Source organism: Panthera onca, chromosome A2, assembly GCF_046562875.1.
Source record: "Panthera onca isolate mPanOnc1 chromosome A2, mPanOnc1 haplotype 2, whole genome shotgun sequence".
In the NCBI taxonomy this organism is placed as follows: domain Eukaryota; kingdom Metazoa; phylum Chordata; class Mammalia; order Carnivora; family Felidae; genus Panthera; species Panthera onca.
This window is the reverse complement of record NC_138340.1, coordinates 113451284-113468134: the sequence shown is the minus strand read 5'-3', so window position 1 is coordinate 113468134 and position 16851 is coordinate 113451284.

Here is a 16851-nt window from a genome sequence, read left to right as displayed (position 1 = left end):
TCTCTGTTATCAAATCAGATTATAAACCAGTAATTTGGAATTAAAGCTTTCCTTTGATCTTCTCTCTTCTTTAACAGTTTCAAGGGCTCGGCAGTGCTAACTTTTCTCGTTCTCAATAATCTTACTTGGCACTGTAGTCAAATTTACAGTTTCTGGGGAAAGGGAGGTGATCCCTTCCTCACTGTGCTTCCAGCCAGAGTAAGATTAAACCTTTCTTCTTCCTTTGCTCCTCACTACAGATCTAGTCCAGTCTGTAAAAAAGATAGGCTCCCATCAAAGGTGCGGTAAGTCACAGCCTTTGCTCACCCTCTTTAAGCAGACTTTGTGTCTAGAATTTGCCTGTCTCTCTTCCCCCGAGATCACCACCTTCACCCAGTATTGCCTAAAATCATAAGATTTCAGAGAACACTGGAGCCATTCCCCAGGTTTTATAGAGAAAATATGAGATGAGAAGCTGAGGGTCAGAGATAGAAAGTGAGTTACTTTCCACAAAATAGATAATATTCATTCGCCCATTTATATCAATTCCTGCCATATTGTTGAGTGCCACTATACAGAAAGCAGTAGGGGGCATGCAAGTGTGAGTAAGGCAGTCAAAATGAGGTCCAAAAAGCCCGCCCCCTAATAGAGGCATGTGTGGGAATTTCTGCACACATGCATGTGCACGTGTGGGGATTATGGGTAAATGGATAATTAGCATGTGGTATATTAAGTACTAAAAATTTGCTGTACATAGAGTGCTCCAGGAGCACAGAGGGTGAGTAACTGGCTCTATTAGGGGCGTTAATGATAAGTTCACAGAGGAGGTGATTTTGAATAAGGAAAGACTCAAAGACACAAAAGAGTTGAAACTGTTCAGAAGACAGTGCGAAAATGTATATTGGTAGATATTGGATGTCTTGGAGGAAGTCACAAGAATGAGCCTGAGGACAAAGCTCTCCCTGGTATATGACAGTCGATGTGTGTTGTAGGTAAAGTCAAGTTCAGCATATCCATTCGCACAAATGGCCAGGTAACACTATTCTAAAAATTGTATTAAGTATGAGCACAAGGTAAACGTCAATCACTGTTTGAGCAAGCATGCTAGAACTTTTTGATCCACATAAACGTCTTTTCTTTGAACACTTTTGGGATTGCTTGCACAGCTCCTAACATATTTTAAGAAACTCCTCACTTACAGCCCATCTGTATTTTGAAAATGATTTCATTTTAGAAAATAGTGAAAATTTGGCCATCTGGGTGGCTCAGTCGGTTAAGCGGCCGACTCTTGATTTCAGCTCAGGTCCTCATTCACACTTCGTGAGTTTGAGCCCTGCATTGGGCTCTGTGCTGATTGTGAAGAGCCTGCTTGGGATTCTCTCTCTCCCTCTCTGTGCCCCTCTTCTCCTCATGTGCTCTCTCTCTTTCCCTCCCTCAAAATAAATAAACATAAAAAAAATTACTAAGTTAAAAAGAAAGAGACGATAGTGAAAACTAATTTGGAATTAAGTCTGGGGAATAAGTATTATGACTTTGTTGGGTGGTATAGTGTTTGGAGAAAAATTGAGCTGTAACTAAAAAGCGGTAAGTCAGATAGATAGTCTTATATGGTATATGAACTGTTTCTAACAGGCAGTGACAGAAGATCCAGAAATATCAGAACAATAATAATTTTCAAAGAGTAAATGTTCCCAAAGTTAACTAGTTTGAAAGTAAGTGCATTTGTATGTCAAAAAGTCTATTGTATTTCTTTAACGCGTCTTTGTTTTACTTTGCAGTCATACCTTGGTATGTCCATGGGACATGGATTATACCTCTAAATGGGCTGCACCATCATAAGTGATGGCTGAGTCTGAGTGGTCCCCATATTCTTTCTTCTCTTCTTTGCTGTATTAAAATAGTAGCTGCAGATTGTTATGATTTTGTGACTACAGTCTGGCCAATAGAGGATGAGTGGAAGTGATGTGTGTAATCTCCAGGTTGAGCCCATAAACAGACCACGTCTTTCATCCTCTTCCTTGGTCCCTTTCTTACTAACTGGAATGCCCACATAGTGTGAATGAGTCATCTTGCACTGGGCAGATGGGGCAAAAATCCAGGGATGATGGAGAGACAGAATAGAGGAAGCATAGGTCCAAAACTGTGAACCTGCCATACCGGTCCTAGAATCCTAATTCTAAGTTTCCCAAGGGAGAAATCTACTTCCGTATTGTTTACATCCCTGCATGTTGGCAATGTGAATCTACATCTCAACTAAAAAAATAGTGGTGGAGTGAGCAACAGTACATGAAATGCACAGCACAGCCATTACCAATACCAGAAATGCAGTGGAAAGTTCTATTCTAATGAGGGTGGGTTTGGTAGCATCTACATAAGACATAAACTATTGGAACCACCTGCACTTCTCTTGTCATACAGGAGACTCTGTGAGATTGCCATTAGCCTTTTATTCAACCTGAACTTGTTGTCATGTTTCAAAATATATCTGAAATGCCACACTTTTTTTCACTCAAAGAAGTTGTTACGTGTCTGGGATGGTGATTTTAGAAATGAGGAATGTGTGCTGTGAGAGAGAACACTTAGGCAGGGCACCACCCAGCTCTAAACCCAAACTGTCATGATACATTAAGCCTTTATTCTGGGGAAGGAAAGGCAGAGAGCTGGTTTAGTAGACTATGCTAGAAACGTGGTGAGGTCCATCTGACCATCACAGCAGGTGCTCCAGCTCTACGTTCTACACGAAGAAGCTAAAGCTCAGAGAGCTGAACCGCTTCAGTAAGCTCAAAGATTTGAAACCATTTGTCCAAGATCAGATGTCTAGCCAGTGGTCAGGCTGGAATTCAGACCAACTCTGCTATAGACTCCAAGTTAATAGGTTGAAATCCAGACTCCAGATGTGATGGTATTTGGCGGTAAGACCTTTGGGAAGTCATGAGGTCTTGAGGGTGGAACTCTCATAAATGGAATCGTTCCCCATATAAGAGAGACCACAGGGAGTTCCCTTGCCCTTGTGCTATGTGAGAACAGAGCAAGAAGAGAGTCGTCTATGAACCGGGAAGAGGGTTGTCACCAGAGCTCAACCATGCCAGCACCCTGATCTCAGACTTCCTCCACAACTGTGAGAAGGAAATTTCTGTCATTTATAAGCCGTTCAGTCTATGACATTTCTGTTTTAGCAGCCTGGACAGACCAAGACATGCTCTGTGATGGGACTCTGTCACTAAAGCACCGTCTTCTCTTGGTAAATGCTTTGATCAAGTAGATTACCTAACCGCATGTTTATGATGCTTATTCAACCCAAACTGATGTGTCCCTTAGTCATTCACAATTCCATCACTTGATCATGTGAAATGTCCTTTGTTTCTTATTCATTGTCTCTCTACCACAGGAGTATAAGCTCTGTATACAGTTCCCTGCTGCTGTACCCTCAGTGCCCAGAGCATTGCCACTCAGTCGTTATTTGTTAAATAAGTGAAGGACCAAATGAACCCCAGAAACTGCAATCACTGTAATGAGTGGTTCAGAGCTGCCGTGGTACTCACCACCTCTCCTTGTCCTTCTGTGTGTTAGCTGTCCTAGGGAGGCCCATGACATAGGGGGGCCGTGTGCAGGCCTGTATCTCAGAGTGCGCTATGGATCTTTTTCTACCAGTTTGATTTTGACACCGTTTACTTCCCACCGACCCCTTTGCAAATTACTTTGCCTCGATCTAACAAATTGCACCAAACAAGAGTTTCCAGATGATGGCCCATTATGTCCCTAAACTCCAGTGATGTGCCTTGTTCACTTAAAATGAAGAGCCTGCCTGGTTCCAGGTGGCTGATACAGGTGTGTTCCTAAATTCTGCAAGGGATGATGACTCTGGGGAAGCATATCCATTGTCACCCACCCTCAGGAGGAGAGGACTCTGACAGATAGAGGGCAACTTCTCACGAAGAAGGACCCTCACTTGTTCAAGGGCCTCTGAGCAGTTAACTCAGCCTCAAAGGGGAATTACATCCAATGCAATAAGAATCTTTAGTCGTTTGGGGCTGGGAAACTGTGTTTGACCAAGGAGAATTAAAGCAGTATGTTGAGAAATTGCAAGGAAATTGTTCTTTTCATTAGAATACTTTAGAAGTGTAATAAAGTGGTCAAGATTTTTACAGTGAGTAAAGATCACTTAATTAAAGTCAATAAACCTTTACCTCCTTTCCTGTTCATGTTCTCAAATACCATTAAATATTTAAGCATCACTAGGTCAGTTTCTTCCCCCTTTAACCCAAATTGAGCCTGATGGTTATATATTGAAATTACCTAGGATCTAGGCCTTTTAATGCTTATTTTCATTCACTTTAAGGCAATTTCATTCACTCATATAATTTCAACCACTATGTGTTGGTGACTCCTAAATTTATATTCTCAACTTAAACCCTCTCTCATGCGTTCCCTCTCATATATCAATGATCTACTTGGTGTATCTACTTAGATGTCTCACAGGTACTTCAACTCTCAAACCTTCAAAATGGAAACTTAGAATCTTCCCTCACCCTAAATCAGCCTTCTTGTGTTTCCCATCACATAGATGGTGCCTCTGCGCAACACATGGCTCAAACCTAGAATTCTAGAAGTCACTCCTGACTTCTCCCTCAGCCTCATATTCCACATCCAAGTCAATGTCCAAAGCGTGTTGGTTTTTTTTTGTTTTTTTTTGTTTTTCACTTTGTCTCTTGCGTGCCTCCTTCGTCCATTGTTTTGTGTTCACTTATAGTCACCTCACTGGTCTCATAAAGCCATTGTTCAGGTAGACCTGTCAGTTGAGGTAGACGACTCCAAAAACCAGGTTTATTATTTTATTATTCTCCCTGCAAACCCCTCTCCTTGAATTTGTTCTCCACACCATATCCGGGTTCTTTCTAAAATGCAGGTGTGTTTAAGTCCCTTCCTGATTTAAACTCTTCCTTGCTTGCCACTGCTCCAAAGTTGACATACAGAAGCCTTAATGTGTCCTGAATGCCTTGCAACATTGACCCCTGCCTCCATGTAAGCCTGATTCGAGGCCATTCCCCTGCTTATGCTATGGATTGGCCCTTCCATGCTGTTCCTTTTGTTCCAAATGTTCTTTCCCCTCTTCTTTGTCTAGTAAAATCCTGAGCACCCTCCAAGCTTCAGCTTAAATATCACTTTTCTCAGGAAAGCCATGCCTCACTGGGATCCCAAACGAGATGAGATCTCCTTTGTGTTCTTTGTTCATAACTCTTGTCCCCTTATCATCATATTCTCATGCCTGGCTCAGTGTGCAGCCCTAGAAGAGTCTCAGTGCTATTTAGTGAATGAAAAAAGGGACAGTACAAATTATCACAGGCTGGGCCTGGAGTGAGCCAGACCATTGCTATCCAATATTTTTAAACCATTTCTATCCAATATTTTTAAAGCAAATACAGGAAAATAAAATTAGAGGGATATGTTTATGCAAGTTTTGGTGTATGTTGTTATCTGATATAACATGGTAGTGTGCTGTTAAATACAGCTGGGGAAAATCAGTAGGATAAAACAACTATTTAGGATATATCAATGCATAAAAAAGAATCCCCTTTGCACATGCCCACACACACACACACACACACACACACACACAGCAAATCAAAGAAATGTACAAAACAAGAAATATGTAGAATCTTTTTTTAATCATACAACATTAGAAAAATATAGGACCTACAAGAATGTTTGAGTGATGAGAGAGACATAACACGTTCCTAGATAAATATCAATCTTGTAAAGTTGTTAATCCTCCCTAAATTTATATATATATTCCCATCAAATGAATGGATGTTTTGGGGAAAAAATCCTTTAAAATTTAACTGGAAGAATTGAATAGGAAAGAATAGCCAATAAAATATTTTCAAAGAGGAATATGGTGGAAAAACTTGCATAGTCAGATACTAAAACATAGTCCATTACCAAATACAGGCATATCCTGGAGGTATTGTAGTTTTGGTTCCAGACGATCACAATAAAGCGAATAGTGCAGCAAAGCAAGCCAAATGAATTATTTTGTTTCCCAGTGCATATAAAAATTATGTTTACACTATACTGTAATCCGTTAAGTGTGCAATAGCATTGTGTCTAAAACAATGTACGTGCATTAATTTAATACTTTATTCCTAAAAAAATACTAATCATTACCTGAGCTTTCAGAGTCATAATCTTTTTGCTGGTGGAGGGTCTGGTCTTTATGTTGGTGGCTGCTAACTGATCAGGGTGATGGTTGCTGAAGGTCGGGGAGGGGGACGGGGTGGCTGTGGCAATTTCTTAAAATAAGACAACACTGAAGTTTGCCCCATTGATGGACTCTTCGTTTCACAGATGGATTGCTCTGTAGCATGCAGTGTTTGGTAGCCTTTTACCCACAGGAGTAAAATTGGAGTCAGTCCTCTCAAACCCTGCCATTGCTGTATCAACTAAATTTGTGTAATATTTTATTTTATTTTTTTTAAGTTTATGTAATATTTTAAGTCTTTTATTGTCACTTCAACAATCTTCACAGCAGAAGGAGATTCACCAGGAGTAGATTCCATCTCAAGTAACCACTTTCTTTGCTCATTCACTTACAAGAAGCAACTCTCCATCTGCTCAAGTTTTATCATGAGATTGCGGCCATGCAGTCACACTGGCAGGCTCCACTATGAGCTAATTCTAGTTCTTTGTTATTTCCACGTTTACAGTTACTTCCTCCACTGAAGCCCCGAACCCCTCCATGTTGTCCATGAAGGTTGGAATCAACTTCTTTCAAACTCTGGTTAATGTTGATATTTTTACCTCTTCCCATGAATCACAAATGTCCTTAATGGCATCTAGAATGCTAAATCCTTTCCAGGTTTTCTATTTACCTTACCTAGATCCATCTGAGGAACTGTTATCTATGGCAGCTATAGCCTAACAAAATGTAGTTCTTAAATAATAAGACTTGAAAGTCAAAATTACTCCTTGATCGCTAGGCTGAAGAATGGGTGTTCACAGGCATAAAAATATTAATCCTGTTGTACATCTCCTTCAGAGCTCTTCGGTGACCAGGTGTGCTGTCAGAGAGCAGTAGTATTTTGAACGAAATCTTTTTTCCTGAGCAACAGGTATCAACAGTGGGCTTAAAATAATCAGTAAACCATGTTGTAAACAGTTGTATTGTCAGCCAGGCTTTGTTTTTCCGTTAATAGAGCACTAGCAGAGAGTAGATTTAACATAATTCTTAAAAAAAATTTTTTTTAAATTTTTTATTTATTCTTGAGAGAGAGAGAGAGACAGAGCATGAGTGGGAGAGGAGCAGAGCGAGAGAGGGGCACAGAATTTGAAGCAGGCTCCAGGCTCCGAGCTGTCAGCACAGAGCCCGACACAGGACGCAAATTCACAAGCCACGAGATCATGACCTGAGCCGAAGTCGGACACTCAACCCACTGAGCTACCCAGACGCTCCTAGATTTAACATAATTCTTAAAGGTCCTAAGATTTGGGGCATAGTAAATGAGAATTGGCTTCAACTTAGAGACACCAGCTGCATTAGCTCCTAACCGGAGATTCAGCCTGTCCTACGAAGCTTTGAAGGCAGGCACTGACTTCTCTCTAGCTGTGAAAGACCTAGATGGCATCTTCTTCCAATATAAGGCTGTTTCATCTACATTGAAAATCTGTTGATTAGTGCAGCCACCTTCATGAATGAATTTGGCTACATCTTCTGGAGAACTTGCTGCAGCTTCTACGTCAGCACTTGCTCCTGCACCTTGCACTTTGATGTTATGGAGACGGCTTCTCTCTTTAAACCTCATGAACCGACCTCTGCTAGCTTCAAACTTTTCTTCTGGAGCTTCCACACCTCTCAGCCTTCACAGAATTGAGGAGGGTTAGAGCCTTGCTCTGTATTAGGCTTTGGCTTAAGGCCATGTTGTAGCTGGTTTGATCTATCCAGATCACTGAAACTTTCTCTGTATTGGCAATGAGGCTGTTTTACTTTCTTATCATTTGTGTGTTCAACGGAATGGCAATTTTAATTTCCTTCAAGAACTTTTCCTTTACCTTCCCAACTTGGTTAACTGTTTGGTGCAAGAGGCCTAGCTTTTGCCTTGTCTTGGCTTTTGACGTGCCTTCCTCACTAAGCCTAATTATGTCTAGCTTTTGATTTAAAGTGAGACATGTGTGGCTCTTCCTTTCACTTGAACACTTTCGGCCACTGGAGGGTTATTAATTGGCCTAATTTCAATATTGCTGTGTCTCAGGGACACTCAGGGAGGCCCAAGGAGAGGCCCAAGGAAGGGCCAATTGGGGGGGAGGCAGTGAGAACACACACAAAATTTATTAAATGTTCTGTGTTACAAGGGTGCTGCTTGTGATGCCCCCAAACAATTACAATAGTAATATGAAAGATTGTTGATCACAGATCACCATAGCAGATATAATAATAATAATAATAATAATGAAAAATAGGAAATATTGCAAGAATTACCAAAATGTAACAGACATAAGAAGTGAGCAAATGCTGTTGGAAAAATGGAGCTAGTAGACTTGATTGACACAGGGTTGCCAAAAATCTTAAATTTGTAAAAAGCATAATTTCTGCAACAATGTGAAACAGTGAAATGAGGTATGCTTGTGTTTAAGTTGGTGAGATCTTATGAGAACAGACAGAACAAAAGAGCACAATAGAAACCCCTGTAACAAAGCTGCATGTATATGGGATCTTATGAACAGGTTTATGATGACATTTCACATCAGCAAGGGAAATTATTCTCTTTTTTAAATAAATGCTACTGTGTAATTTTTTAATTGCCTGGAATCATTAATATAAGATCCTTATTTCATTCTATAGCATATTTATTAATTATGAATTAAAGATGAACTTTTGGGGGCGCCTGGGTGGCTCAGTCAGTTAGGCAACTGACTTCAGCTCAGGTCATGATCTCACGGTTTGTGAGTTTGAGCCCCATGTCAGGCTCTCTGCTGACAGCTCAGAGCCTAGAGCCTGTTTCGGATTCTGTGTCTCCTTCTCTCTCTGCCCCTCCCCTGCTAGCACTCTGTCTCTGTCTCTTTCTCAAAAATAAACATAAAATTTTTTTTTTAAAAAGATGAATTTTTGTTCCAAAGTCAGAAATTATTAAAGAAAATATAGACATGTATGCCCACATAAAATTTTAATCTTTTATCAAAACCCACCATAAACAAATTTCAACATCAAATAATAGACTGGAAAAATACTTGAAACATATATGATAGTAAGTTGAGCAAAGAGGTTGTTAATGGACAATTTACAAAAGAAGAAATACAAATAGTCATAAACTATATTTAATTTCACTAGTGATCAAATACAAATTAAAACAAATAGCGTTTTGCCTAACAAAATTATGAAGATTAAATATAATTCCTGATAGACTTATGAAATGGAAACTATGTACTGCTTGCTTCTAACAGCTATCCCCTGTCTAGCATAAGCTGACATATAGTAATTATTCAATAGATATTAAAAGTTTTTTAATGTTTATTTATTTTTGAAGGAGAGAGAGACAGAGCACAAGTGGGGAATGGGGGGAGGCAGAGAGAGAGGGAGACACAGAATCCAAAGCAGGCTCCAGGCTCTGAGCTATCAGCACAGAACCCAACACCAGGCTCGAACTCATGAGCCATGAGATCACGACCTGAGCTGAAGTCAGACGCTTAACTGACTGAGACACCCAGGCACTCCTCAATAAATATTTTTTAAATGAATGAATACTTTTCAGTATCTTTGTGGGTTTCCGGATATAGATCCTTAAAAAAACTCTTGATGTGATTAACATGGTATTTTGGGATGGCATTTAGGTAATAACTACCATATGTCTTAAAAGTTTGTATATGTTTTGAACAGTGCAACCATATATGACCCAATTTGCCAGACATGCCTGGCTTATACACCTGTTGTCCTAGTGCAGTGAATAATGGCACCCCACTCATATCAGAAGTCCTGGTTGAGATGATAAAGTATATGGTCATCATACTCAGACCTAGATATATAATTGTAGGGGTTTGTTACAAAATCTTTCTGAAGTTAATTTTTTTCGTAATTACATATAATTATTTAAAAAAACCCACAAAACCTGGGAAGCTTTAAAAACCTACAGATAAGCAAGTCCCTCCCAGATTGATTGAATCAAATCCCAAGGGTCACCTGGTTGGCTGAGCTGGTTGAGCATCTCACTCTTGATTTTGGGTCAGGTCCTGATTCCAGGGTCATGCGATTGAGCCCCGTGTGGAACCCCGAGTCAGGTTCCAAGAAGTGTGGAGCCTGCTTGGGATTTTCTTTCTCTCCCTCTGCCTCTCTCTCTCAAAAAAGTAAAACTAAAAAATAAAATCTCATGAAGTAAGTCTTGGTCATCTGTATTTTATAAGCTTTCCAAGTGATTATAATGTGCAGCTAGAGTGAGAACCACTGACTTAAATAATCTAAAGTACCTATCTACAAAGTGAGATATTTTGTAGCCATAAAGATAATGCTCTTGAATGGTATTGATTAACATGGAGAGATAGTTGTAATATATTAGGTTAAAAAAACAAGCAACAGAATAGCATGTTCTTCAGATTCTAATTTTAGTAAAAAATATTTTTTATCGTGGTAAAATATTCATAAAATTTACCATTTTAACCATTTTTAAGTGTACAATTCAGAGGCATTAGTACACTTATATTGTTATGTAACTATCACCACTATCCAAAAACATGGTTTTAATTAAATTGAAGCATATCTCATTATACTCAATATATAATATACATAATTATATATAATTGATTGTTTTCAGAAGTATAAATCTCAAAGGATACACACCAAAGGTTGCATGTGACTATGTTTACGTTTCTTCTTTTTGTTTGTTTGAATGTTCTACTTTTTTGTAGATGATACATTGCTTTCATATCAAAAACTGTTTTTAAAACTCAGTAAAAATGTTCTCAGTAAAAAAGACTTTAACATACACACTTTAGTCTTGCTTACCCAGATTTTAGCTTAATATAGAACATCTTTGGGCCCAGTCCTCCAGTTTTATTTATTTATTTATATTGAAATTTTTTTTTTTTAATGTTTATTCATCTTTGAGAAAGAGAGAGAGAGAGCATGAGCAGGTAAGGGGCAGAGAGAGAGACACACACACAGAATCGGAAGCAGGCTCCAGGCGACGCGGGGCTCGAACCCACGACCTGCAAGATCATGCCCTGAGCTAAAGTCAGATGCTTAAGTGACTGAGCCGCCCAGACACCCCACCACCAGTTTCATTTATGAGAAGGATAAGAACTTCCAAGTCTCACCTTTAACGTGGTCCCCATGGAGGAGTCCTAGGATAGCTGTGCCAAAGACTGGGTCAGAGCGGTGAACACCACCTGCAAGTTCACGGTTGGGAAAACAAATAAGGAACTGCTTTGGTACAATTAGCATGTGTGGTGAAATTTGGAGTTCTGCTGATCTGACCCATCCTGTAAATCATAACCAGATATGAGGCCCTCTCTCCCAAGCATTAGAGGTATAGCGTGAACTGTATGTCTGTTAAAATACATCCCTAAGTTTGAACGCAGGGACTGTTTAAGAATGTGTTAAAGTTTCTATTCATTAGGCTTGCATGCTGAGGGATAAAATATGCCTCATCCAGCCATATTTCTGTTAAAGCTACTACAGGTTTATGGGAGTGCTAAAATGGTGCAGCAAACATGGAAATTAGTGTCACCGTCTAAGATTCTTTATATATCGCTCTTATTTTCGGGAAACATATGATGGTTATTTGGCACTTTCGGGTAAGTAGGTTTGTTTTTCAAAATTTGAATTCCTGTCAAATCCACGGCCAATCCATCAGTCTGCTTTTCCACAGCTGCTTTCATAGACAAACACAGCTAAGCACTTCAGAAATATCAGATTAACATTAATACCCAATGGATTAGAAACCAGACAAAAGTGGGCTTAGGAAAACGCTGCAAGTGGAGTTTGAAGGTAGAGGGACACCCTATCAGTTTCCTACAGGCTCGGCTCTCAGAAATCTGAGGGGCAATGGCCCACTTAAAAACATTTGCCATTTTGATGAGACTTAGGGCGCTGAAAGCATTTAAGGAGAAATGAAATAGTGTGCCCAAGACAGCCCTGAGAGGGGGCGCAGGTCCAGCATTCCAAATGGAAAATTTCCCCTTTTCTTTCCTTTGTCCTTCTCAACCCAACTTCCTTTCTTTCTCCCCTCCCCCACGCATTCAATCTGATTATGGATAGGGCCGCTGTTCCATAATGCAATGGAAAAATCCTCTGGCTCGCATTCCAAAAATACTAAAATCATTATACACTGACAGGACAATGACTTTGGCTTCTAAGTGTGAGAAAAAAAGAGCCCATCATATCAGCTGCTTAACACACAAATGGATACCAGGTGAAAAGGCAGCCAATACATGTGTTTGTGTCAGGTGCCATTGGTGTGTGAGTTTACAACTTCGAACAGGCCTGACGCACATGTAGATAATAAAATCGTAACCATGAAGATGGCTGAATACTATTTACTCGTGGATAAAAATTCCTCTAAGGAGTGTTCATCTGCCTTTTTTGCAAGTGTCTCTGCCCAGTCTCTGAGGCACAATGGACTCAATTCCTAGCATCTATGATAGCCTCTTTGCTACAGAATCTAAATTTGCCCGCAGCACATCTCATTTTCTCAGGCACCTTTTATATATTAGGTCGTGTTCCTCTTCTTTTTCTCTTAAAAGCTCACAAGGACTCTTACTGGAGTTTAGATAATTAAAAACCCCTCAGATCATTATTCCTATATTCTAAAAGGCTGGTCAAATCAATGGCACATTATTTTCGTTTCCAATAGATAAGAGTCTATGGGCTTTCAGAGATAGAAAGTGTAATCACTCATGATTCTGAGGTAGAAATTAATGGCTTGGTTGTTTATTGCCCTAAACACTGATATGTGAGCTATTGTTATATTTTAGATAATACAAATCTCTAACCCACCACTACTGGAGGTATTATATTGCCAATTTTGTAACTGTGAAAATGTTCAAGGAAAAGGTTGTGTAATCGGTCACTCCTTTTTTCCCCTTGCTAGAAGGAATGAAAAGAGACTGTCAAAATTCTCAGCAACATCATGTTGCAAAGTATGGTTTATGGTTTTCTTACCTTGTTTTCCTCCATTATTTTAGTGACCTCATTAATGATTTATTATGAGAAGCTAAGATGCTTTAATGGCAGGATCAAGAGAGAAGTCAGGATGCTGGACCGCAACTTGATTTCACTGCAGAACAGAGCAAATCCTTTCACTGCTCTGGCCGGCAATTCCCTTCCAGAAGCTGTAAGTTTGGTTGTATCACACTCATCTGCTCATTTACTCAACCAGCTTTTCTCTGGAGCACAGCTGAGAGTGAGATGTCCACTTGCTTACCCTGCATCCAAAACAGAGTTTGCAGAATCCATGCACTGAATTGTGGTTTGTTAGTTTGTTTGTTTTTTTTAACCAATAAATGGTTCCTCACTCAAATGTGTTTTCTTTTTTTTTAAACATTACTCTTTGGGGGGCCTGGGTGGCTTAGTTCGTTAAGCGTCTGACTTCAGCTCAGGTCATGAACTCACGGCTTATGAGTTCGAGCCCCGCATCTGGTTCTGTGCTGACAGCTCAGAGCCTGGGTCTGCTTCAGATTCTGTCTCCCTCCCTTTCTGCCCCTCCCTCACTCCAGTTCTGTCTCTCTTCTCTCTCTCTCAAAGATAAATAAACGTTAAAAAAAAAAATAAAAAAAAGAGTTGGGATGCTTAACCGACTGAGCCATCCAGGGGCCCTATGAGCACTACTCTTTTAAAACACTACTCTAACAAACTAGGACGTCAGCTTTTTCAGGCCTATAGCAAATTCAAAGTCACACAATAGGTACTCAGTAAATAATTGCTGTTTAAATAAAAATCGAGGAGAAATGGTAGACAGCTGCTGGATGTAGTAACAGTGGTAGTAATCGAGTAAAGTAAGAAGAGAAAGAAAAAAGCTGTTAAAGAAGGTGTAAGGGGAAGAAAGTACAGCTATCTGTCCAAACTCATGGAAAGAAGAGTTCTAAACATCCTTCTAACTCTTATGGGGTCATTATTTTGTAGAATATATAATGATCTGGACATCACAATGAACTGCATCCACTTTTTACTGTAAAGATTTTCTTCAGTGTTTGTTTGTTTATTTTAAGTAGGCTCCATGCCCAATAGGGGGTTTGAACTCACAACCCTGAGATCAGGTGTCGAGCTAGCCAGGCACCCTTCTTCAATAATATAAAAGGATTTGTGGTCTTTAGTTACTTGGAAAATTAAATTAATGATAACCATTATTTTAAATAGATACCTGTGAGACATAAAAACGCTCATGACAAATATCTGTCAAACTCTGAAATCCAACCATAAATGAAGGGAGCAGTTGGGTTGGATCCGTTATGCTCTGATGATCTCAGACTCAGATTCTGTCCTCTTCATTTACTTAGTTCATTCATTTGCTCGAACACATTGATTCAATGAATCACACTGAATTCACTTATTGAAATACAGTTATGAACAATATTATATGGTTATCTACTGTGCAGGGTGAAAAGATTCAGAAGAAACTTTCTCTGCCCTCAGAAAAATTACAGTCTAGTAGAGATGAGGCACACATAACCAGTGCTTACAGTATAAAGCCCTGGGTGAGACAGATGGTAATAATAGTTCAAACCCAAGGCTATAGATATTCAGAACCAGAAGAGATGGTCCTCTGAGACTGAGGCAATCAGAAAAGGCTGCCTGACAGAGGCAGTATTTAACTGGGTCCTTAAAGGGTATGTAGGATTTCTAGAAACTCAGACTGAAGGGATGGCTCTTTATTAGTCAACATTTACGGAGTGCCAAAAATACAAGCACACTATGGGGGATACACAGATAAAAAAAAGCATGACCCCCTGACCTTGCAGGTTGATCACACATATAGAAATGGAACCAATTAACTAAACAGGAAGGCAGAACAACGTAAGGGCCATGGCAAATGAATAAACAAATGCCGTTCCTGAAAGAAGGGGCAGCTTGAGTAAAAGTCTGCAGCCGAGAAAGGCAAAGCCATTCGAGCCGGGAGTGGACCCAGGGTGCCTAGGGGTGAATCCCCTAGTCGGCAGACTGTCTTCTGGCAGAGTTAAGAACAGGGGAAGTAGGGCCCGGAGCAAGTGAGGACATAGGGCAGAGGAAAGGAAGAAGGGAGACTAGAAAGGGCGGGATATTGGTCTATGGCCCTATCCGGAGAGTCTCAGTGCTGGAATTCTGAGGCGGTGCAATATAATAGCCTAATTACATGTCTGTCTCTTTCAAGGGGCTGTTTGTCCTGTGCCCCAAGATTGCAGCTCTGTGCCTATCACATGCTGTAAGCTGAACCAACATTTTCTGAATAAATGAAAGAGTGAATGAGATGGAGCTAGCATGTATGAGACTCCCGGGGAATTTAGAGGATTTGGGAAGAGCCTTGACTTCCCCCAAATACCTCCTGACAAGCTGTGCAGTACATTTCATTTTACTCCCTCAGACTGCTTAAAAGTGGATTTAGGTTCACAAGTGTTCTCTTCTAGATGCAAATCTTTCTAGAAAGCACACTCATTTTGCAACTCATTTTTTAGTTAGATAACATCTCTCTTATCTGTTGGGGGAGATCGACGACTACTGATGGAACCAGGTTTCGATGGGCACTAGATGGGAAATAGAAGACAATTTTGGATCTCAGTTTCCCAACAAGAGGGCAAAGCCTGGGGATGGGACTCCAGAGCAGGACAACTCCCGGCACTGAAAGGGCTGGGCCTCAGACTGATCACTGGGGCAAATGGACTTCCTCTCTGGGTTGTGGGATCTCAGAGAACTCACAATTTAAAGGTTGTGACCTAGAATCCAGTTTGTAAAACACTGTGCTTCACTGACATGTTTTGCAGCACCTGTGTAGTATGTAAAATATGTTTAATTTTTTGCCAAGATTTAAAACTTGGGAGAGGGGTGCCTGGGTGGTTCAGTCAATTGAGTGTCTGACTCTTGGTTTTGGCTCAGGTCATGATCTCACAGTTCATGAGACCAAGACCTGCACAGGGCTCTTTACTGACAGCGTGGAGCCTGCTGGGGATTCTCTTTTACTCTGCCCCTCCCCACCTGGCACTCATGTGCTCTCCCTCTCTCTCTCTCTCTCTCTCTCTCTCTCTCTCAAAATAAATAAATAAACTTAAAAAAATAACTTGGAAGGCACCTGGGTGGCTCAGTTGGTTAAGCATCCAACTTCTGCTCGGGTCATGATCTTGCAGTTCACGAGTTTGAGCCTCTCGTCAAGCTCTGTGCTGAGATCTCAGAACCTGGAGCCTGCTTCGGATTCTATGTCTCCCTCTCTCTCTGTCCCTCCCCAACTCGTGCTCTGTCTCTCTGTCTCTGACTCTGTTTCTCTCTCAAAAATAAATTAACATTTAAAAAACTAACTTGGGAGTGTTATAGAAGAGTGAGGATTTCTAGATTCTCCCGAACAATCAGAAGATCTGACTTTACGGGGACTTTACTGTCATCTGACGGGAGGCGAGTGGGTGGCTGTTGCCCTCAGGGGGCCATGCTCTGTGCAGTTTGCCGCAGGTTCCACCTGTCCCTGCTGCGTTACACTCTATCTGATTTACTCAGTTTATTTAACTTCCTGTTTCCTGTAGGCAACTGAGTTTGTGGATCACTGACCATACCATTCTATTTCACCAGTCTGCAGTTAACCGGGTTAATCTTCTTGGTATTATTGGCAGTACTGTTGTCTATCCAAGGCACCCAGGAATGGATCCAGATAACCATGGGGCTGAAGCTTACACAATAGGGCTCCATCTTTAAGTCGACATTTTGTGGCATGA